The 18,902-nt window shown below is 34.0% G+C and overlaps 1 pseudogene; it reads right to left on the reverse strand.

Annotated features, from left to right (window-relative positions):
* The window catches only part of LOC105980933, an 82,609-nt pseudogene extending 64,011 nt beyond the window's left edge, over positions 1-18,598 (reverse strand).
* Between the last annotated feature and the right edge of the window lie 304 nt (positions 18,599-18,902).

Genomic DNA, 18,902 nt, shown 5'->3' on the forward strand with positions numbered 1-18,902 from the left:
AGGCCCTTATCTGGTGTATAACTGGTATAAACATGTTTTTATTCCATGGGTTTTCTATTTAGCTTGTTAGCTATGTCCATTGTCATGCAGAAACTTTTAAGTTTGATGCAATGCAATCCCATTTATCCAGTCTTTCTTTGATTTGTTGTGAATCTAGTTCTTTCCTTGGTAAGTTTCAACCTGTGCTTAGAAGCACTTGTGTTGCCCATATCATTTCCTGTAGTAGTTTCATGGTTTTTAATACACCAAATGGATTCAAGTGCAATTTACACAACATTTGATTGCATGTATTTAAAAAAAAAGATCAAAGAGAAGCAAGTGATTGTTTCTAACATATTTATTAGATTATTTCTTTGTTGCTTTGTATGTCCTTCCCCCACAGTATAACCCCTGTTTTCACTGTATTTGATGTTGATATAATCTGGGGAAGGGAAGGAAAAAACAGATTGTTTAAATAGGGATACAGATGAACCCAATGAGATGTACAAGACGTTATGCCAAAAAATGAACTTTACAACTTTACAACTTTGGCAAGGGCGGGGAAGGATAGTAAGGGGAAACAAAGGAGGCAGCAACAATGCTTGATAAGAAATATACTCATTTCCTTGCTCATGTAATTGTAACCACTCTGTACCGTGTTTTCACAATAAAAAAAAACTTATTATTTAAAAAAGAAAAGAAAAAAAAGAGAAGCAAGTGAATTTACCCACTCAGATCCCCCCCAAAAATGGCAGTGTGCACTTCAGATTCACCAGTGTTCCATCTCCACGTAGATATATGTGTGTATATGTGTGATCATATTACTACATATACATTAGGTTTGTGACTTAATTATTTGAGATCAATTAGAACATTCAATTGCAAAAAGAAATTAGCAGTTAGACTCAATGAACTGCCTGATAAATTCAGACCTTTATTCCTAGCAACTTATAGGAGGCTGGGATCTGAGAAATGAGATCCTAAGTTAGTATAGGCAGGAAAGTCTGTAGGTCTCTTATCTCCAATTAAACACCAAAAAGCCAGAAGTGGTACTATGGCTAAAGTGCTAGAGTACTGGTTTTATTTAATAGCTCTGGGACAAGGGCTGGGCATTGAGTTCAACTACCTGAAAACACATACACACATCCACACCCACACCCTTCCCCACACACACACAGTTAGACCATTTCAGGGATTTTGGTAGAGGAGGTGAGATTGATTGGAATACAGTGTAAATATGTGTGGAGATGTAACAATGAAACTCCCACCTATATAACTTATATAAGCCAATAAAAAATGTATTGAGAAGTTAGAATGTTGGCCATCCTAGTGACTACTCTGGAAAAAAAAAGCTTTAGCAAGCAATAAAAGCACCAAATCAGAATAATTGTGACATTAACTCCTTTCCTTTGTGCTACTCATGGCTGCATATTTACTCAATACCCCACAGGCAGAAGATGAAAGCATATAGAGACTGTTGAGCTGCAGGCAGAGGTTAGATGAAAGACTGAAGGAACCCCCTAGCACTGTTCACTGAGCACAACCAGATTCTGCATTCAGAAGAGAGATGTGCCCTCTAGCTTCTCTCATCAAAGCTTACTGCTCCACCCAAGGATTCACTTGGCAAATATTTCATGGGTACAAAGAGAATTCAGTGGTGAGGAGGCAAAAATCTTACCATGTTACTTATGTACTTGGTACCAAAACCCAAAGTTCAAGATAATAGCATAGGCTAAAATCACAAAGGTTACATTTTCTGAACCTATTATCATGAACAACAAGAATCCCCAAGTAAAATAACCAATTAGAAGTTTAACAGACTTAAAGCTTAATTCAAAATTTAGCTACAAAAGTACACTCCAAAGGGACTATGACAGAAATGAGATCTTCTTTATCTTTTAAAAAATATGTTCCCAGCATGGACAGCCAGAAAAAGATACAGAACTGAAAACCAGATTAGGAAAATAACCACAATATACTATATCTGTCCGTCTCACCAGAATACAGGAACATACATGTACATGTATTAAAAACTAGTGGTTCTGGAACAAGTGGTTCATCTCTTAGGAAACTGAGATAATAAAAAAAGGATAGCAAAGGTTTCTAATGGACTAAATTCACTACAGTTCAGTCAACTTTAGAGCCTTCACTAATCTGTCTCTTTACACTATGGTAAAGGCCACAAGTTACCTCCAATTTTTTCCTATGTATTGAAGACTTTCAAACTTCTCAGAAAAGTAAGCTGAGATTTCATGTTTTATATATATATGAAAGAAAGAAATGCATCCCAGAGTTTAATTATTAAAATAAATTATCAAAGATTATCAGATGGGTCAAGATGTGTTGTGAAAGAAAACAATCAAAATCAACAAAAGTTGATTCCCAGAGATATATTTAATATAGAAAAACACATTAAAATATTGAATTAAAGCTATCCATAGTGTCTCAGAAGGTCGAAGCAGGGAGACTGGGAATAGGTTATGTCTATAGTATAAAAATACAACATTAAAAGGACTAATGAAGGATCAGAGAACAAGTCAACCACGTGGGGATAGAGATTTTATGTGCAAAACATATCATACTTGCTATTTCATTCACACAACAATCATTTATGGGATGTCAGCTGTATTTCAGAGAGTCAGATAGCTTATCTCCATGATCTCACATTTAAAGATTTTTGGTTGAAGACCATAACATTCTAAAAATACTGAATGTGGTATTATCACTGAGATGAAAGAAAATGTCTAAAAATATCCAGTAAGGGAAAATAAAAGACTAAATGTATGTTGTAGGCTAGAGAATCTCAACATTAGAAAGAGTAGATAGAATGGTAAAATCTGGATACAAAATGTCATAAAATAAGGAAGAATTCTGGATACTGAAGAAATCTACATAAGTCAAGTGGTTTTTGATACAGCTCTGAGTAACTGACTTGAGTAAACAGGCTTACTTCAACTTTGTCCACACATGGTATCTCCTAATGCTGTCCCTTCACCAACCAGAATCTCTAGGAATAAGGCCCTACCAAAAGCTAAGATGCCATCAATAGTTAAGGGTAGAAAGAGTTGATAAGTAGAAGGTCAAACACTGAAATCCTATTCTGCTTTGGATTTCCTCACCTTTTGTCTTGTATATAATTTTATATGATTTGGGGAAGTGAAGGGGAATCACAGAAAAGGTGAGGCAAAGAGTGAACCAATGTAACAGCTATATTCAGTAGACACCATGTTGGAAATGAGCTTTACAACTTAGGAGGGGAGTAGAAGAGAAGGAACGAGGGAGAAAATGAGGGAAATATTAACACTGTTCAAAAAGAAATGTGTTAATTACCTTACTTATGTAACTGTAACCCCTTTGTACATCACCCTTACAATAAAATAAAATTTAAAAAGTAAAAAAATAAGTAAAATTGGAAATAAAATAAAATAGAAATTGCAAAAAAATATTCTAAGGGAAATTTTAAAAAGCTAAAGGAACAGAGAAACCTCATTGACTGTGGCATTTATTCTCTCCGGTGTCATAGGTAGCTACCTCTGCTTCAGAGTCCTTCTTTTCACTTTCATAGGGTGTTAGTTTTCCTAAATTGAAATGAAAACTCCCTGAAAGAAAGGGTCTAAATGTTGGGATAATAGATTTGCCTTGAACTTTTTAATCTTCTCTGTAAAATGGAGAACTGTTAGTTGGTGCTGAGCTACCTGACAGCCCTAGGAGATCTCTGAAATAAATTCAATACTGATGACTTTGTACCTCTTGCTGGCAAATATTAGAGCCAGATAAGTGGTTTTTCTGTAAATAATAGCATTGCTTTTTCCTTCACATTATTTTACAATGTTAGTATGGATAGCTGCTGTTTTTGTTGCTCCATTTGAGTTCCCTTCTAGTAGACTACTAATACCAACACCATTTTAGAACAAAACGATTAATATAATTTATAACACTAATTAATTAAAGATGTTTTATGTTTATGAAAAATCAAAACTGGAATACTTGACCCAGTTCAGTATGCACAAGAACCACTAGGAACACTTCTTGAGGAATGCAAACCCTTAGCCCACAGTTTTTCCTTTGGACTTGGAAGTATTTCATTCATTCAGGACATTTTGCTAGTTCTGCACTTAGGGATCCAGTCCTTGCATATGAATTGTTGAGAAATTAAAATATCTTCTGTCTCTGAGTCAGCTATTTCTGGTTGGGCCATTTATTACATCTTAAACTATTAATAGAGTTTAATATCCCCATCCTTACTCTTACTTTAATTCAAAAGGAAGAGACTTCTGCTTGAGGGAAGTCAATTAAAGCACTCATTACTATAAATATGATGAAGGTAGATCATTTTATATTACCATAACTCCTGTAAGGTACTTATGGGTAGATTTCAGAGAAAGCTCAGCAGAATATTTATGGTGCATCCAAAATCACAGATGTAAACTGTGGGCAAAGCTATAGTTAGAGTATTTGATTAGTCTTGGTGCTATGATGTTGATGGCTCCATATGCAACATTTTGTGGAATAAATAGATGCAGGAAGAAGGGTCCAATTTAGTCAGGCTGCCATATCAGGTTCTTATTTGGTGCAAGTCAAGCAAAATCATTTTATTTACATTGCAATGGGTTGCTTTGTATCAAAAAGCCATTAGTTCATTTGTATATTTAGTAAGTAACAATAAAACACAAGTAATTTGTCAAGGAACATGAGTAAGTTAATTTTATTCTTGGACACTTTTAATGAAACTATAGATTTTAATTTTTGCATGAACTAGAAGACGAACATTGTTATAAGAAGACAAAAGTCATTATAATTATTTCCATTTGAAATCTCTTTCAAGTTGTCTTTATATCTCCAGAGAAAGCAGGCAAATTGACTCAGTCTAGAGTTTTTCATTTGCAACCCTCATCCAGATCAGCATATTATCAATTTATCAAATGTGAGGGATGCACAAATGATTTTATTTTAACCTATAGCTTGACTCATTCACTCTGAAAGCCTCAGATGTTTTTTAGTCCTCCACAAACACTTATAGAGGGTTCTAGGAAAAATAATATCCTTAAGCAAGTCCATTATAATTACTTACCAAAAGGAAAACTAACACCTATTAAAAAAAATAGAAGTACTTCTCTTCATTCTTTCAACATAAGCATGTCCACAATTTTTAAAATAAGATTAAACTATGGCAAAAAGGAACTATAAAATCAATATCAGATAATATGTAAAGTAAAATTACATGGGATTGATAAACTCGGTCCACTAATACATTTACAAAGATTTACTATTCAAATTTGTGAAAAATTATTCATACTGCATTAAATATGAAATATATGAATATATCTTTTAAAATTCAGTGCTGCTTCTCTCTGTCAGAAATAATTTACCATTATTTCTGTAAGAAGATCAAGTTTGATTTCTATCATTTTGCCTTAAAATATTTTTATGGGTCTATAACCCACCTTATATATCTGGTTATTCTTGTCTCACACATATTTTTTTTTCATAATCACAAATCAAAAAGTTTCAAGGACATCAGCTTTAAGATTACATACATGAGACAAAGAGAAAGTGAACTGGGAAATGACCTGAAAAGGTAACCATGGTTATCTAAATATAGTGAGGAAGAGGCAGTAAAACTGGTCTAAGAAAATAAACAAAATAGATGAGATATATAGATAGCAATCTGTTAATGGGGAAAGAAATAATGGGAAAATAAATAAGATAACAGAAACTAGAATAAATAAGAAGCTTACAGTGAGAAAGCCATTTCAATGACAAGTTCATTTTGATAATTAGAAACTATGATACAGAAAAAAACAATCAGAAATAAAATAGGAAATCCTAGCAGCTTGAGTGTTATGTGGTTTCTAAAAGGTCATGTTCTGGATTATAAAACAATCTAAGCATACACACTATTTCATGGAGTTTAGGTGTTTAAAACTTGAACAGATTCATGGAAAAAAATAACGTGAGGAATGCAAAAAATGTGCAGGCATCAAAACAGCTACAAAAATAGAAATTCTTCCAATTAAGAAAATACATGATAAAAGAGCACAATAAAAATGAAAATACTGGGATATATTTGGCACTTTAGAGAACTATGCAGTATATGTTTTTAAACTTCTTTTATTTGATCTCAACATGCACAGAAAGATGAGGTGATATGATTCCTTCTCCACAAAAGCTAACTCTTAAAAACTAAAATTTCCAGGTTGACTTTGTTGCTGTCTCCATGTTTCTCCAGTAAATTTCTACTTTCCATCATTTGTAAGATATGCTATGGTTTTGTTCCATTATGTTTATTTCCGCTCAACCTTCCTTCCATTACCCCTTCTTTTTAATTGCTATGAGAGGTCTATTGTCTTCCTTAGAGCAGGGAATAATTGAATGGTGTTAGCAATTTCCCAATCTGTGGTGGTGCAGACAATTCTTCAGCCAGATTTCTATGCCTCTTGTATATTTTTATTTTTTTTCGGTCAGTGTCTAGAAATTCAATTGAATTTTGCATGTTGATTCATGTTTTATTTTTACCTAATCTCTACTATACATTTGTATAAATACAACAAATCAACCCATATTTGGTAAAATAAACAGATATAATAAAAAATGAGATAGAAAAGAAGACTCAGGTGGTACAAATGAGAAAAAGGAGAAGGAAATGTTAGTTAAAACACTTTACTCACCCTGGTGCCAGTGACTCACTCAGGAGGCTGAGATCTGAGGATCGTGGTTCAAAGCCAGCAAAGGCAGGAAAAGTCTGTGAGACTCTGATCTCCAATAAACCACCAGAAACTGGAACTGTTGCTGTGGCTCAAGTGGTAGTGCACTGGCCTTGAGCTGAAGAGCTGAGGGACTAGAGTTCCAGGTCTAGAGTTCAAGCCCCACAACCAACCAAATCAAACAAAAAGAAAAGAAAAAAAAACACACACTTTACTCAATATTATCTAATACAAATATCTAGGACTAAGGTAAGAGCAGGCCAGATCATCATAAGAATCAGTATAGAAAACTAGATGTTGAGTTTAAGTACATACCAATTTTGCTTAAGAATTCCACATTACCACAATATATAATTGAAGGTATTACTTAACATCTAATATTTAGAGTAGGCACTAAAAGCTGCACATCTTGCTTTATATATTCCTCCCCTATGGTATAACCCCTATTTCCATTTTATTTGATGTTAGTGCCCTGCATCTTGTATATACACTTCTCTAATTGGGGGAGAGGAAGGGAAAAAACTGAATGCTTAAATAAAGATACAGGTTGGCCCACTGTAACAATGAGATGTACAAAACACTATGTTGAAAACGAACTTTACAACTTCGGTGGGGATTGGAGGGTAGTTGTGGAGGTGGGAGGGAAGGGATGGGGTAGGGGAAAATAAAAGGAGTAGGCAATGATGCTCTATAGGAAATGTACTCATTACCACATTCATGCAACCCCTCTGTACAGCATTTTTATAATAAAAAGCATACAAAAAAGTTTTCTGTGAAAAAGATACCAAGTTCAGTATCCATAGCTGAAATAGACATGGAAATCAGATTCCAATATTTAAGAATTGACTGATATGGCAAAACTTTAGCCAAGTAACAGACTGAAGATTGATATGTCTTATGGTAAAACTAGAGTTCTAAGACATAGTCCGAGTCTACTTATAGTGACACCATTATAAGGGAAGTAGAAAATTTGCCTAGGAAGCAAACAAATGAATGCCTATATATCAATTCAGAAAGTTCTGGTCTAAGTCTAGGTGTAAGCTAAAAATCACTTAAATCTGCACTTGTAGGCCAACAGTTAGCCAGGTTCTTTTATGTTGTTGTTTTTTTTGTTTTTGTTTGTTTGTTTTTTTGTCAGTCATGGCGTTTGAACTCTGGGCCTGAACACTGTCCCTCAGCTCTTCAGCTCAAGGCTAATGTTCTACCCGTTGAGCCATAAGGCCACTTCCAGTTTTTCTGATGGTTTATTGGAGATAAGTGTCTCTAGTACCACCATCCTCAGGTCTCAGCCTCCTGAGTACCTAGGATTACAGGTGTGAGCCACTGGCGCCCGGCAATAATTGGATTTCAAGAAAATGAGCGGAATAATAGTAAAAACTTTTACGAAATGCTCAAGAGAAATGCACAGAATGCCTATTTTAAACAAAGTATTATCAAAGCAATATTATATAACTTTACATACTTAAGTCAAGAATAAATAATTAGCAGTGCAGTAGTCAACAAATATATGATACAATTGTAGTTACTACAGACTGAAGAATATATGCTAATTATATTTGGGGGAAGGAGACATACAATATGTGAAAAGACACTGTGTCATTACTAAGCAAATTAAGAACAGACTCCAAGACTGAAATTGCAATTCTAGGCAATATTGGTGAGGATTTCATGCAGTGTAATGCAAGAAGGGTAGGATGCATTTCAAAATAGAAAAGTTTTGTTTTATTTTCATTTCATCTTAGCTATGTAAACATCTACTCAAACAAAGAAGCTAATCGTCACAATTTGTCATGAATACCCTAATCCTCCAAATTATTGTTTACTATGTCCAGGTTTTCTTCTTTCTTCTAATTTTATTTTTTTTATTATAAAAACAGAGGGGTTACAGTTACATGAGTAAGGTAATGAGTACATTTACTAGCATTGTTACCTACTCCATTTTTCCCTACCATCCCTTCCCTGCTCACCGCTCCAACTCCCCTCTCCCCCCAAAGATGTAAAGTTTGTTTTCTGCATAGATTTTTGTACATCTCATTGTTATAGTGGGTCAGGTTTTCTGAGATGAGGAAATCTCAGCTTTGTAGTCATTACTTATTCATCATTATACTTAAATGAAAATGTACTGACAATAAATTTTATATTATTTTAGTGGGTAATTAAAACATAACACAAGAATTTTAAAGTTGAAGAAGTACAGCATAATAGCCACAAACACTTGCTAAAAGGATACCAAGCTACAAGGATCATAGCAGAGAAAGACTGTCTCTGTTTGACAACATATAAATTCTGTACTCGGACATGGCTTTTATCAGAAACATCCAATGGAAGAAATTCACCACTGCCTTTCAAAACCAAGAAAATGAACGCCAACCAATCCATCCTAACAAATGCTTGTTCTTAGTTGCAGTGACTTAAAATACCTACATTCTGTCATAGATGGGAGGGAGGATTCTAAGTAAAATTCAAGTTTATTCTAGGACTCTCTACAATTTTATTTGCTAGTTCAGTGTAGCTTCTCTTCTCAGTCTTACAAATAAGCATGAAGTCTGGATTGGCAGATATACACTCCTTTAATAACAAGAGCATGCTAGGGTACTGTAACTTTGAAGTATGTCTGAGACCTAGTTTCAACAGTTGATGGGATTTTTTTTTTAGGATCACACTGAGATAGGAACCACAGCTCAATGAGCAGCCTCAATACCAGAAGCAGAGTAAGACATTTGTGGTTCCTACTGCTGGATTAATTCACCGACATCTTCTCTGCTATAGTCACTGATATCCCAGTGGTTCCTTTAACCATAGAGTTTGGGATATAATATTTAGAGATTTTACCCATGCCTTCTCTTACTGCTGAAGTTTCTGACCACTGTATGTCATTTTACCTACCCACTGTCTTTTAAGGAAAAGCTTTCTACTCTTCCACATGGTGTAATCCATCTGCATTGTGTCCCAAAAGAATATCGATTTAGAGAAACATCTGTTTATTTCCTTTCTCAAACTGACAATTGCATGAAATGAATGAAAGTTTTTCTGCAGTTGCCTCTCTCACCTCTCATTAACAACGTTAAAGTCAGGAGGAAAAGATTTGTTGCATTCTTTATTGTTATTATTAATATTATTGTGAAAATGCCATACAGAAGGGTTACAAGATAGTGAGTACATTTCTTATCAAGCATTGTTGCCTCCTCCTTTGTTTCCCTATACCATCCCTGCCCTTCTTCACTCCCCCAACCCCCACACCCCCCTATCACTTCAACCCCCCATCCCCCACCCCGCCAAAGTTGTAAAGCTCATTTTTTTCGACATAACGTCTTGTACATCTCATTGTTGTAATGGGTCCACCTGTAACCTTATTTAAACAGTTTGTTTTTTTCCCTTATCCTCCACAGATTATATCAACATCAAATACAGTGAAAATACGGCTTATACCCTGGGGGAGGTACATACAAAGCCAAGAAGAAATCATCTTATAAATATGTTGGAAACAATCACAAGAAAGAAAATAAAAATCATGTGAATCCTTATCTTGGGGTTCATTTCGCCTAACATCAACTTGTCTGACAGTTTCTGTTTGTCTCAGACATATACTAGTTATTGTAAATAAGGGAAACCATGGGACCTATATTTCTTTAAACCACGATTCACAAACTCAGTAGTTATTTTGTGCTCTCAGAACTGGCCTTCCTTTAAAATCAATTGTTCATTTATTTCTCTGTCCTCCTTTTACCCCCTGATGTCACTGCTTTTGACTTTGGTATCCTGTGTCTTGTATATACATTTATTTGATTTGGGGAAGGAAAAGAGGATCACAAAATTATGCAATAAAGGACAAAGGATGAACCAATGCAACAGTGATACTCACAAGACAGTAGGTTGGAAATGAACATTAGACCTTAGAGATGGGGAGGGGGAGTTGAAAGGGGAGTAAAGGTAAGAAAAAAAATCAAGGGAAGGGCAACAATGTTCCATAACAAATGTACTCATTACCTTACTTCTGTAACTGTAACCTCTCTGGCATCACCCTTACAATATAATAACATAAAAAAAAAAAACTCAACCACTTGCCATCCTTTCTCATTCTTATATTTGCATGAGTCTTTAACTCACATTTACCCAGGAATTCAACTATACCAAAACTTCCATTATCATTACAAGACTAAAAAATGCATGTGTCTTTTGAGGAACCTCCATATTACTTTCCAAAGTGGTTGAACAAGTTTACACTCCCACCAACAATGCAGTAGGGTTCCCTTCTGTTAACATCCCTTCCAGCATCTGTTGTTATTAGAGTTCGTGATTATAGCCATTCTAACTGGGTTGAGGTGGTATCTCAGTGTTGTTTTGATTTGCATTTCTTTTATGGCTAGAGAAGTTGAGCATTTCTTCATATGTCTATTGGACATCCTTTATATATATATCTCTCCTATGACCCAGCAATCCCACTTTTGGGCATTTACCTGAATTGATCACAAACACGACCATACTAAAGCTAGCAACACATCTATGTTTATTGCAGCATTATTTACCAAAGCTAAGATATGGAACCAACCTAGATACCCCTCAGTAGAGGAACTGATCAAGAAAATGTGGTATATATACACAATGCAATTCTATGCCTCCATCAGAAAGAATGACATTGCCCCATTTGTTAAGAAATGGAAAGACTTAGAAAAAATTAAGTGAAGTAAACCAGGCCCAAAGAAACATAAGTCCCATGGTTTCCCTTATTTGCAATGACTAGTATATGTCTGAGACAAGCAGAAATGGTCAGATAAGTTGATGTTAGGGAAGTGACCCCCAAAATAAGGACTCACATTTTTTTCTTTCTTGTTATTGTTTCTAACATATTTGTAAGATGATTTCTTTGTTGCTTTGTATGTCCTTCTCCCATGATATAACCCCTGTTTTCACTATTTTTGATGCTAGTATAATTTGTGGAAGGGAAGGGAAAAACAAATTGCTTAAATAGGAATACAGGTGGACATTGCAACGATGAGATGCACAAGACATTATGTTGAAAATGAATTTTACAACTTTGGCAGGGGGGTGGCAGGGATGTTATAGGATGGTAAAGGGAAACAAAGGAGGAAGCAACAACGCTTGATAAGAAATATACTCATTACCTTGATCATGTAATTGTAACCCCTCTGTATGGTATTTTCACAATAAAAAAATTAAAATGCATATGTCTAATTGGGAATCTATCTGGCTACAAAGGCTAATAAAACGTTCCATTCAGCAACCTCTATTTCCATTCTCTTTCAGGCTCCAATTCTTAAGAATATACCTCAAAGTTCTAAAAAAGAAAAATTGAAGTAATTATCTTAATTTCTCATCTGAACTTTCTATCCTTTTATAACCTCATTTTGAGAATAAAATGCCTGACACATATTGGGTGTTTTAAAATACTTGACTTTGAAATGAGACAATGACCTAGAATATGTCTTGAAATTGTAAAATGTAAATGTCAGAGTGAATTTCTTTGCATTATAAAAAGAAGACATATAAAATAAACAGTTAATTATAAAAGTTTTCAATAGAAAAAATGAAATGTTTCCATGTAACTATTTGGTCAATCAAAGTAAATAAACATATTAGGACTGAAATCACCCAAGGTGAAAATAGGAGGCACATTTAAAAATAGATATAGTCATATATAAAAATTATTTACAATAAATATGTCAGGAGACTTATGAAATAAAAATCTTAGACTAATATGCAGTTTCTTTAAAATACTTCCTCAAGGGCTGAGAAGGTGGCTCAGTGGTAGAGTGCTTGCCGTGCGTTCATGAGACCCTGGGTTCAATTCCTCAGTACCACATAAGCAGAAAAAGCTGGAAGTGGAACTGTGGCTAAAGTGGTAGAGTGCTAGCCCTGAGGCTGAAGAATCAGGGACAGTGCCCAGGGCTAGAGTTCAAGCCTTATGACCAGGGGAAAAAATTTCATCAAAAGTCATTGAAGAAGTCAGAGGACCTGAAATAGTTGTGATCATTACTAACACTGAAACAGTGGCTAAAAATGTAAACTCTACACACAAAGAAAATACACTGACCCTAGATATATATTTCAGTATTTTATTATTGACTTTCAAACTTTTAAGAAAAAAAATCTAAAATAAAAATTTAAGGATCATTTTTTTCTTAAAGGCAATTTTATTTTTAATATAAAAATCTGAGAATAAAAAGTCCCAAATTTCACAAAGGAAGAAAGAACAGAAAATAAGGTTTGTGGTTTTGTTGCATCAAGGTAAGAAATCTTGCAGTTGTGTGCACACACACATACACACACACACACACACACACACTTTCTGGCTGAACACAAGAGCATTTAATTTCCTCTGGGATTTGTTGTCTGAAAAGAATGTCAGAATTTCCAGACAAATTTTAAAGAAATCTAAAAATCCAAGAGGTGTGTTTTGAAATGAAATGAGTAGATTAAAATGAGTTCATCGGGAAATGTTCAAAATAGAAAATTAACAAGAACCTAACAGTACTTTAGAAGAGGGAGAAAAAGCATAATAAGGCAAACAAAAAAGTGTACTAAACATGAATCTCTAGGGAAAAAAAGTTACTCTTCCATTTATATATTTATGACAGTTATTCCCATCCTAGCTTGAGTTTACAGATGCTTACAGGACACAGCTTAACAAAGTCTAAAATTACCTATATATTGTCAATTGTCCACAAGACCAAAAGTAATCAGTTACTTTCAACCTTTCCAGTTAAAATCATGAGAGATTAATATACTACAATGATAAAGTGGCAATGTTTAATTCAATCTCCATTTCTCCTTTCTGCTTCCTAACAGAAACCCAAGTTTTTGGGATTAACGGTAAACCAAGTTAAAGAGATACATTCTTCATTCTTCTTAGAGAAAGCAGTGGACATGAGACTATTTTGTCCAAGTAATGATTGTTAAATCAGGATCCCATGAAGACTTTCCATAAAAGAGCTGATTCAGTGCTTACCCTTCAACTTCTTGTCTAGACTGCAGATGTCACAGCCAGTGCAGTTGAAGTCATTTTTGGAGCATGAAGATTTGTTTCAATTTTTTTGCCTACTTTAAATTATTTTTCCCACCAGCTGTTTATTTATTTTTATTTTTTAGATTCTTTAAGTAGTTATCCAAAGGAGTTCTCACTTAACTAAGCAGTTTATAAATACAATATATCTTGCTCAGTCCTTGGAACATTCTTACCTATCTCTTCCCCTCCCCACACTTTTGGTTACAGTTCTTCATTTTGTAGGATATACAGTGGACTCATAACTGCATTCTTGCTCTCTTCTCATTTTTCTACCCATTCTCTCTAGACCCCACTCCATGCTTATCCAGTATCTGCTCCAACTTATTCTATACAGTATGAGTTTTCCGTCATTCCTCTAATTCTTACATTTCCTTTCCTATCTTCACTTCATTGAACATGATTAAAAGATATAGCAAATTAAAAAAAATATATTTCTATTTATGTCATCACAAGAAGTTCAGGATTTCAGCAGCGGCACTAAATGCTGCAGACACCATCTAATCCAGGGGCCTTGCATCTGGGAAAGGTGAGTTTTATCCTCAGTTGGAACAGACATCATTAGCACATTGCAGAAGATAAGAAGGAAAGAGACATAATAAAAGAGAAAATGTAGCTATATCTGTCCTTTTAACTCCAAAAATAAACAGTGCTTCTGGGAGCATTGCTTTTGTGGTACAGTCTACTGACCAGAAATGTGCCATCTTGTTCTACACATACCTGGTATATGCATGGTCATTGCTAAATCAATCAGAATTAGATTTTGGCTGACAAAAAGTGTAGATGAGTAGTGAGTAGAGAACATGAATTGTACAGTGTGCATCCTCTTTGTGCAACACTCTGATCTTCATGTTTTGTAGTTCACATAGTAATACAACATCATTTGGAAATTTATAATTTAGCTCAAATCAGGCAAAAGCATATGGTTCCTCAGCCAGGAAAATACTCCTGCAATTTCAATACGACTTTTAATTATTTTTATAAGTGAACGTTTTGGAGACATCTTGAATGGATCAAATTCATGTGCTAAGACTTTGATTGCTACATTACTCTTCGCAGTGAAAGCAGTGGGTATTAATATATTCTTAACTCAAATGTCCTTATTATATTTTCCTCAGGCGTTTAGCCATTTTGCTCCAACTTATAGCAGCAATAATTCTCTATTCCATAAAAAATACAATTTTACAAGCAAGCCAAACAGTTCCATAAATTAGGAGGAATACCTGCCTGTGCTGAAACAACACATTTCTTTCTTATTCATATTTTTGTGATAAATTTGTCTTCAAATAACATTCTCATTTTTCTTAAATTTATAGCTTTTTATGATTTGAAATCTACTGAAAAGTTGGTTGACACCTAGACTATCAAGATGGAAGGAATTTATAAGAAATCTACGTTTTAGATGAGTATTCCCTCAAAACACACATGAACACACACACACACACCCACGTGTGTCTATATATATGAGTAATATTTTCTCATAACATACTTTAATAAATTAACATATGACAACTGTATGCATTTATGAACCATTGTGAGATTTCAGTACATATACATTTTATAAAATAATCCAATCAAAGAAATTAGTATATCTCTCTTGTCATACTTTGTCACTGCCTTTTTAAATTCTAATTTTGTTGCCAAGGTGATGTAGAGAGGGATGACAATTACATAAGTAAGGTAGTGAGTGCATTTCTTGTTGAATTTGTTACCCCCTCCCGCATTTTTCTCCCTCTCCCTCCTACAACTGCTTGCCACTGCTTTTTGATGAGAACATTCAAATTCTTTTTTAAGTCATTTTGAAATAATACAATATTGTTAAAAATATGAAACCAAACACCGCTGAAATTTTACCCATTGATCAATCATTGTTGCCTTTGTGTCTCTTACCACCCCAAAATTTGGTAAGTACTCTTGTATTTCCTCTAAGAATTAAGATTCTTTAGATTCCACATATAAGTAAGACTTGAGCTATTAGTCTTTTTGTGACTGATTATTTCACCTAAAGTATATTTTCTGGGTTCATCTATAGTTTCAGTGAATGTTAGGATTCCATCTCTTCTGCAACAGAATAATATTCTTGACCACATATCTACATGTGTGTGATATGCACAAAAATACTTTTGAGTGATATTTTATATAAACATACACATATGAATATGAATATATAGATATATTCATATAGTTAAGATATAGTCTTCATCTTTCTAGATCAAATAATCCCCTAGGCAATAATACATTCTTTCATTTTGAGAAAAAAATTTTAATAATTAATTAAAATTGATTTCTATAAAATTAAGAAAATTTTTTCAGACTATTGCTGAAGAAAATATATTTATAGAAACAAGTTAATTCATGACTAATAATCTATAGTTTCATCTAAAAAAACTATATATGAGGACTACAATGAGATATCAATTATTCATAAGTTACATCTTAGCAGCAAACATTCTTTGGGTTAATTCCCAATATGGTAAAAAATAAAAATAAAAGTCTAGGTTTACATATTTTCATTTATTTCTCATATACTTCAGCTACATTCAAATGTGTACTGCTTTTCACATTTTCACATTTGAATTATATATTTATTGACAGTCAGAAATGGAAGCCACTAGTGTTCTAGATACATACTTACATACTTCTATCTGCCATAAAGATAGAAAATTGGCATCTATAATATTTGACTTTCCAGCATTTTCCACCTTTATGAATATGCTTATTTTATGTTGAAATATGCATTTAAAATAAAAAATTACTAACTCATTAAAGACATAAGTCGTGTAAGTACTTTAAAGTTCCTGAAATATTTTTGTTGTAGCATGGAAAAAAACTCAACAAACCCCAATAATAACCTATATCTTTGCTATATGTATTTAGCATATCTAGACTTACATAATTTCTCCACAGTTGGATAAGACTTCATGCATAAATATGTAGCAAGTTACTATTATATGTGTGGTCATTTGCCTGTTAAAAATATGAACTTTATTAGCACTCATTAAATAAAATGATAAAGTTAAAATTAGTTATATATTTATAATGCATATGTCTTACAAAACCTAATACTTGATTCCTCTCCCAAGAAAATATTAATTTTGGATGTCAAAGGATCCTTGCAATGTTATTCCAGTGTTAGATTATCATAACTGTCTCCCTTCAGATAATATTGTTAAAAGTCCATTGAAAACCTCTGGACTTCAGCAAAGAATGAAAATACATAATGTTGTGGCCTCAAGCACTGAAAATTTAGCAGACAATAAATTACTAATTACCCTAATGCACCCAATGCCTTACAGTTTTAACAAAAAGTTGATACCTGTTATTGAATATAGGAGGGCTTGTTACTATAAGGGGACATATGACATGCTAAAATAAAAACATTCTGCGTAAAAGAATCAGTGTAAATGTTTTCAAGAATGCATCAGAAATACAGGATAGTAAGAAATATATTTACAGCATATATTACACATTATACCAATTGCATATGGTGCTAATGGAAGAGTTGATGATAAAGACCAGTTGAATCTGTGATCTAGAAATCACTTAAGGTTAATTTGAAAGCACAACCCTCACTTTAGTAGACAATAATCTAATCTTTACATACTAGGTTCCACCAGACAATATGAAGATTAATTATAAGAAAATAACATGTAGAACAAAAATTATTTCTAACTTTTTTTAAAGTATAATTATTGTTATTATAGAGGTGATGTATAATGTGCTCATAAATCTACTGGATAGTAAAAAGGAATATACTGGGAAATGATAAATTATCTAGGTCTCTGGATACTCACACAGTGAGATCAAATGAGAATATTCCTGAGTGAATCACAAAGGCTCAATAGCTTTTTCAAAATTACCTATTTTAAATTTTTATGCTCACTTGTGTTAATAATTTTTTTAAAAAATAACCATTTCAATTTTTTAAAGACATGCAAGGAGATAAGCTGAAAAAAAAGTTGCTCTGATAATAATTGCTACAATAGATATCTTAGCTAACCTGTAGAAGTAATCTATACTGTTAGAAATATAACTATTTTATATTGTTATATATAATGTCTATTCTAAGATATACTTGAAGAAGTGATAAAGGCAATTTTGTTAAAGGCAGGGCTACTTACATTATTGATAGAGCTATTGTTACATTTCAAAACAAAAGTCATTCCAATAGCTTTAATCCAGTCAATAGTGATAGGTTACTGCCTGTGATGTGCTTCATTAAATTATAGCCATCTATCCCATTAAAGACACTGGGTTGGAAGTCACAGACTTCACTATGAGGAAGAACTGAAGACATGGGTCCTAAAGGGGGAAAAAAGACATAACACCCACCAGAAAATATTAATGTAGACCTCTAAATGCCCAAACAACGATAGAAAGTGTTAAGGGAAGGCTCTTACATAGTCATAGAACAAGCAGGTATATCCAGGAAGCCAGGAGAACCCTGAACCTTACCTCCTTCCCCACGGCATCCATGAAATGTGATTACAAGCAGAAAGATGATCTGAGAATATAACTAAGAATGAGAAAGGAAAGCTTCATCTAAAAGCTGGATGAAACAGAAAGGACAGGAAGGCAGCCTTAGATATGTAATGTATTTTTACAGGTATTGGGAGTAGAAGAATGGGCCTTCTACCATGACCTTTTCTCAGACAGAGCTCTCTCTACAGATGAAAACTCAGGGATATGCTGTAAAACAACAGCCATTTGTTAGCTCATGGTTTTGAAGATCAGATGTTTGGGATTCTTGGAGTTCAGTTTCATCAGGAGGCTAAAGATTCTCTTTGAGTCTCATGCTGTCGTTGGCATCACTGGTTGGAACACGGATCATGTCCCATTTTCTCTCGATATTACCTGGAGAACTGTTCTTGGTATCTAGAATCTTCTCTCCCATTGCTCTGAATGGCTGCCTTAAATTGCGAATGACTTTTTTTTCCCCAATCCCTTGTTTGCTTTGAATCTGCCTAATCTTCCTTCTTTGTGACAATAGTGAAGACAGTCTCAGCTCTTAAAGGGCATGTACTCTACCTCCAAGTTTTAACTGTGAGAGACAGCTTTCCGCAGGTGTGAAATCTTCACCATTATAAAGTGTGTGCCCCTGGGGCACCAGTAAGTCTTTAGAATCCTACCTCATACAGGGTGAAACAAGCTGCGTTGTGGAACCTGGGTCCTATGTATTACCGGAGCCTCAGTTGGGC

The sequence above is a fragment of the Dipodomys ordii genome, unplaced genomic scaffold (genome assembly GCF_000151885.1).
Source record: "Dipodomys ordii isolate 6190 unplaced genomic scaffold, Dord_2.0 Scaffold1, whole genome shotgun sequence".
Lineage (NCBI taxonomy): Eukaryota > Metazoa > Chordata > Mammalia > Rodentia > Heteromyidae > Dipodomys > Dipodomys ordii.